Below are 6,923 nucleotides of genomic sequence, written 5' to 3'. Positions count from 1 at the left end.
CATGGTCAAGGCCACCAGAATTTTAGGCACAGGAGCACTGGATCTCAATCCTGTATGGCGCTTAAATGTGGGCCTGCAGCCAGAGGCCCGAGTTTGAACCCTGGCTCTGCTGCTTCTGGTTGAGGCCCGTGGGTAAAGTACTGGCTTCTGTGTACCTCAGTTTCTCCATCCATAAAATAGGAATAATATGCATACCTCCCTTCCAAGGTTGCTGCCAGGATTAAATAAATATAGATATGCAAATGCCCTGGAGTAGTGCCTAGAATAGAGGAGTGTGAGAGCACCTCCTAAAGGTGTTTTTTTTTGTTATTACTGTTTACTCTCTTACCTTCTCTGGTGTGAGCATGTGCTCAGGAAGGTCCACTGCCTGAAAAGGGTATCAAGCTTAGGAAAGCAGAGAGTCAGTGAGGGAGAGGAAGACTTTTAAGGAGATGGATTGACACGTGCGTGCAACAGTGGGCTTTAAGCACGACAGCGACTGTGAGGACGGCTCAGGGTCAGACAGAGTTCCCACCTGCTGTACTAGGGTCGCTGTCAGTCAGACCTGGCTCAGCTGTCCCTGTCAACAACAGCAGTGCTTTGTGACAATCAAAAGCATTAGTCCCCTTTGCCCTGGAGGGATGTTCTCAGGACCACTCCCTATCACCACTACTGTACTCCCCTTGAGAAGGTGCTGTCTCCCCTGAAATCCAACTCAAACTGTCGCTTGCTAGGACCTCCAGAGGGGCCACCTCCACACAGTCAGAGTTCCTGGCTGCGTGTCACAGGTTCTAAGACTGTTTCTTCCTAGGGCTGCATTTCTTCCCCTAACTCGTCACTGTGGGCTTGTGAGGTCTAAATACATTAACTTTTATGAGGTATGCAGTGTTCTTGGAATAAAACATCTCCTCCACCATGCAAAACCGGGGGGAAGGCTGAGAGACAGAGCAAGTATACAGATAACAAGCCGGAGGTGAGTGAAATGTGAAATATCTCACCATGAAGTTTCTCTCTATCAGAGGCCTTTAAAGGGAGCTCTCTTGCTGCAGTATTTAAAAAAATTTACTTTTAACCAAAGGGCCAAATACTAGTCGCTCCTTGTGAGAAATAAGTGGCAATCTGCCTCTGTAACTAGCTCAGCCTTGGAAACTATGGGATAGATAGTTCTACTCTGTCCTAAAGAGTCACTCTGAAGTAGGCAATGTCACAACTGATGGAGAAAAAGAATGAAATGGTGGTTGTTGTTGTTAAGTGCCGTCGAGTTGTAGACAACGCATAGCGACCCTATGAACGAAAGACCTGAACACTTGTATAACTTTCATCATTTCTCCACGTTCATAGTTTCCCAAGGCAAGCTATTTCAGAAGTGGATGCTACTCCTGCTTCCAAGCTTGTTTTAATAGGGAAGCTCCACCGAACACTGTCCACCATGGGTAACCATTATCACATTTGACACATAAGTGTCACAGTGTTTAGTATCATAGCAACCACGAGTTAACCTCCGTACAGCAAATGACAGACCAGAGCTATGCCACTTAGAAGAGAATTAGACAAAAAAACAATTTAAACCAGACCTGAGGGCTGCAGATTAAAATCACCTCCCTTTGGTTTGGTAGCATCACTTTCTATCCACTAGGCCAACAGAGCTCTCTCTATGTTGTTGTTGTTTTAAGTGAGAATCAACATTCCACCCGAATCCTCACCAGAACCAGTAAACAAGCCTCTGTAGAATCTAGTGTCTGCAGGTGACTTCCAAACTGGATTCCTGTTTTACTTGGATCCACAATCAACACTCATGGAAGCAGCGTCATGAACTCGAAAATTGTGTTGCACTGAGCAAATCTACTGTCAAGGATCTTGAAAGTTCTAAAGAGCAAGGATGTCAGTTTAAAGACTAAGGTCATCTGACTCCAGCATGATATTCTCAAATGCTTCGAATACAGGCTGGACTATGAATAAGGAAGACTGAAGACTCATCAGTATCATTGAACTGTGGTGCCAGTGAAGAGTATTGCATGCACCACAGACTGTTGAGACTAAATAAACCTATCTTGGAGGAAGTCCAACCAGAGTGCTCCTTAGAGGCAAGAATATGGGACTTCATCTATTTTGGGCACACTTTCATGAAATGCCAGTCTTAGGAGAGAAGCCATCATGCTGAGAAAGCAGGAGGGTCAACAAAAAGATGTGACGAAAGGGGCAGCGTCACTATGGAGACGGTGTGATGAGTCAAGGAATGATGACAGCCACCGACTACAGGAAGAGACAAAGATGGAGGGAACGAAGCCCTGTGAACACTGAACTTTGAACTTCTGGCCTTCAGTACTTTGAGATAACGCATTTCTGTTCTTTTGAGCTCATATTCATGTGTTAGAATGGCCATGGGAAAGCAACGCACAACCATGAAAATTACTCCAGAATCGGAGAAGTGAAGTCATGACTGCCACCTCCCTTCAACCCTTTACAGAGGAGCCTTGGTCAAGCTCCGGGTAAAATGATTTGGTTATGGTTCAAATCAAAAGGTCTTTAGTTCAAGCCCACTTGGTGCTTGGAGGGAGAAAGTTGAGTCTGCCTCAGTAAGATGCACAGCCTTGGAAACCCAGCAAAGTCGTCCTCTGCTCTCCAGTCTCAGCGTTGACTTGACAACCTTTGGGATCTCTTGGGGTCTTTTGCTGGTCAGCCAGAGAGCTCCGTTAGCAGGATGATGGGACTTTGTCTCACACATTTTGAGGCATACAATCGGGTGGGTCCAGTCCTTTGAGAAGGGCACTGAGCTTGACAAAGCACAGCAACAGTGACAAGGAGGGAGACCTCCGTGAGCTGGACGGACACAGCGGCTGCAGCAATGGGTTCATGTACAGGGAGGATGATGAGGCCAGGGCAAGACGGTGCGTGTTCCATTCTGTTGTAACCAGGGTCACGGTGAGTACGAAGCAACTAGAACTTGACCTCTGCCCCCGTCCCACTAGTAGCAGCTGTACGGTCTTGGGCTTTTCATCTCCCTCTCTGAGCTTCAGCTGTCTAATTAGCAAAGCGAAGGGTATGATTTCGTATTAGCAATGAGTCCTATATATGGAACAGATTCTACGCACCTAACCCTGGAATAAATCTCTGACACTTGGCTCTCAGGCGGATCTCAGGACAGCCCTGAGGAAGGTACCCCCTCTTATAAATGGGGAAACTGAGGCAGTAAAGGTTTCACCACTCACCCAGAGTTACATAACCAGGAGGCTGGAACCCAGGGTCTTGGGTGTCCCACAGGATGCTGTACTCACCAGACAGCCCCCCGTCTTAAGCTCGTGACTCGGTTTCAGCAGCTGATAAAGAGGGATTAATTTACCAACACGTGTACATACACCACTGCACCCCTGCTAGCCTCTAATCACAGCAGGTGTCTGGGGACATGGTTTCTTCTTTCCCCTGCCCAGTACCCCTTCAGGCTTAAAAATAAGTCAACAAGGGTCAGGACTCGGAGAGGCTGACCCAGCTGTGCCCCAAACTAGAAAAGTAACTGTGAATTGCCGTACCCACTGCATGCTGCACACGGCCCAGGGGCAAACAGTCCCGACGCAAAGGCTATTCAGTCCTCCTCCACCACCTGCCTCCCCTCCTCAGTGGGCAGAAAGACCAAGCCACCAGTGGGAGAGATGCAAGACAACTTGAATTATTTACTATTCAAAGCCACCGAGCCGCCAGGTCCCTCTCTGAATTATTTAGCACTGTCACGTACAGTTATGTATGTGCAATGTTGTTATGCGTGTTTATATGAACTCTGCTTAAAGGGACCCCCGCCTGGGCAGTGCTGGAGTCCTCGGCTTCTTTGGCATTAGATGTTCTGTCTATCCTGAAGTCCAGAGAAGTTCAGTGTTTATGAGGGGCTCACAAGGTTCAGAGCAGGACAGGGACAAGAGGGACTTAATTCCTCCTAGGAAAGGTGAGCTCAAAGGGCACCCTTCACAGGGGAGAGGAAAAGGTAGAACACAGACACACAAAGAAGGCTCAGCTGTCCATCTGAGGAGAACCTGTTGTTAGGTTCCAGCTGAGTCAGTGCTTTTTCAGAGTTGATTAGATGGCCATCGAGTCAACTACCACTCATAGTGACCCTATGAACAACAGATCCAAATACGCCTGTCCGTGTCATCCTCACTGTCTCTGATCTACCTGAGCCCACTGTTACAGTCACTGTCAATCCGCCCTGTGGGGAGCCCTTGCTCTCTTTCTCTGACCCTCTGTCCTTCCCAGCATGATGTCTTTTTCCAAGGACTTGTCCCTCGTGGTAACACACCCAAGTCCGTGAGGCAAAGTTTCATTATCCTTGCTTCCAAGGAGCACCCTGGATGCACTTTACTCTGAGACAGACTTATTTGCTCATGACTTCGTATACAACAGAGCAACACACTACGCAGCCCTGGGCCGCCCTCACAATCTTTGCTGCCTTTTAACCTGTTTTTGTAGCTACTGTGTTAATTGATCTCATTGAGGGTCTTTCTCTTTTTTTGCTGACCCTCCACTTTACCAAGCATGATGTCCATCTCTAGGGCCTGGCCCCCTCTTGACAAGCTGCCCATAGTATGTGAGACCACGTCTCAGTGTCTTTGGTTCAAAGGAACATTTTGGCTGGAGTTCACCCAAGACAGATTTGTGTGTTTCCCTGGTCGTCTGTAGTACATTTAACATTCTTCAACATCACATTCAAAGACATCAGTTCTTCTCATAAACGATCTACAACGTGCTGTGATGCTCTTGAAGAGGACTTGATGCAATTCCTGACGAAGATCAAAGGCCACAGCCTTCAGTCTGGACGTAACCTCAATATAAAGCAAACAAATCCTCACTACTGGACCAATAATGGTATGATAATCAGAGAAAAAACTGAAGTGGCCAAGCACTTCATTTTACTGGGGTCCATAATCACTGCCCACAGAAGCAGCCGTAAAGAAACCAAATGCTGTCTTAGCACACTGGGGCAGCTACTAGAGAAGATCTCTTTCAAAGGTTAGAAGCAATGAAGTCACCTTGAGAACTAAGGTGCACCTGGCCCACGCCATGGTGTTCACAATTATATATACAAGTGAAAGATGAACAAAAAATATGGAGAACTGAAGAAGACTGGGGTCGACGGAGGTCTCACAGGGACTCAGACAGCAAGAACGGATCCCAAAGTGTCAGGCGCCAACCTCACTGTCCCAGAAGCTGCTATAGGAGTTGATAGATAAGATGCACGTACCACTGCCCATTATCACTCTGTCATTCTGTGATGGCGGTGTGTGTGTGTTGCTATGATGATCAATAGCCAACCTAAAAGGTTGGAGGTTTGGATCCACCCAGAAGCTCTACAGAAGAAAGAATTGGAGAGTGACTTTCCATGAAGATTATGGCTAAGACAGTCCTGTGGTGCACAGTTCAACCCCAGGGTGTCAGGAGTCAACAGCTGACTTAAGGCAGCTAGCAACAATCTGTGTTCTGTAAGCAGTGGGAAGACAGCCAGGAATCCAAGACCGAAATAGTTAGGACGTTTACACTCCAGTATAAAGAAGATAGTGTTGCTGTCTTCAGGGAGCTTGGAAAGGAAGCAAATAAGTGACAAAAGTAGCAGAGGTGCAGAGAGAGAGCGTTCATCACAGCAAACAATGGAGCAGTGGAAAAGATGCTGACCATGGGGGACCTGAAGCAGTTACATACATGCATGCTTTGGAACAATCATTCACAAGAGACTAAGAGACACATTAGGAAAAAAGAAAGAATGGAAATGGGAAACACAAGATAGAATGGGGTCGACTGCTTTGTGGGGATTACAATCAATGTCATGAATCAAAATTGGGATGAACTGTTGAATAGAAAACAACATGCTCTGTAAGATTTCACTCAGATCACAACAAAAAGTTTTAAACTGGGAAGGTTTCCTGTAGGGCTTTCTTTGGGGATCTATATTTGGTGAGAAGAGAAACTAAATCTTTACCTCCTATAATTAAAAGGAAGCAACATTTAGTTAAACGACCAAAGACAGATTTTAATAGCTAATAAATAAGCTGTGGTGTTGGAGAAGAGTATTGAGGGTACCATGGACTGCTAGGAAAACAAATAGATTCATCCTGGAGAGGGTTAAACCGAGTGGCTCCTTGGAGGCAAGGATTCTGAGGCTCCGTCTAACATACTCTGGACATGTTGTGAGGAGAGACCGGTCCTTGGAGAAGGACATCATGCTTGGGAGGGTGGAGGGACAGCGCAGGAAGGAAGGCCCTCTATGAGGTGGATTGATTCAGTGACTGGGATAATCGGGACGGGAGTGTCAGAAACAGTGCGAATGGTACAGGACAGAGCAGAGTTTAGGGCTGTTGTACATGGGGTCGCTATGAGTCGCAAGCGACTTGACGGCACATAACAACAACAATAACAACAATAAATTGTAAAAGAAGGCTTTGAAGATAAAACAGAAAAAAAAGGCACAAACCTTTTATAAACTAAGAAAAGGTCCATTCCGATAAAAGTGGAGTGCACTTGTTACATAAAAGTGTTCTCTCTTCTGACAAAATGTACTTAAATCTCTAGTGATACTAAATGTTGAAACAATGTTGAAACAATGGGGGGGTGGAGAGGGAGAGAGAGAGAGAGAGTTTTATAAGGAGATCCGTCCACTCTGGTGAGGAGGGCTCTGCACTGACCACCTGGGGGTCCTCGGTGATGATAGTGGAGGATATGCTGGACCCCTGGTCCCGACTGGCTTCTCAATCACAGCTTAAGAGGAGGAACTTTAAGGCTCAGTCCTCATCTGCTACAGAGATAGATCCCATATGAACATTAATAAAAATTTTAATTAAACATTAGCCAGGGTACAAAAGAGCAGCCTTCATAAAAAAATTATGTCATGTGCTCTCAAAAATGGCCAGATTCGAAGACAGAATGGGAAAATAAATGAGGACAAGAAGCCTAATAAAATTTAAGAA

This window comes from Elephantulus edwardii, unplaced genomic scaffold, assembly GCF_000299155.1.
Source record: "Elephantulus edwardii isolate Elephantulus edwardi_28Jun2011 unplaced genomic scaffold, EleEdw1.0 scaffold00015, whole genome shotgun sequence".
NCBI classification, from domain to species: domain Eukaryota; kingdom Metazoa; phylum Chordata; class Mammalia; order Macroscelidea; family Macroscelididae; genus Elephantulus; species Elephantulus edwardii.
Note: the sequence above shows the minus strand (reverse complement) of the source record.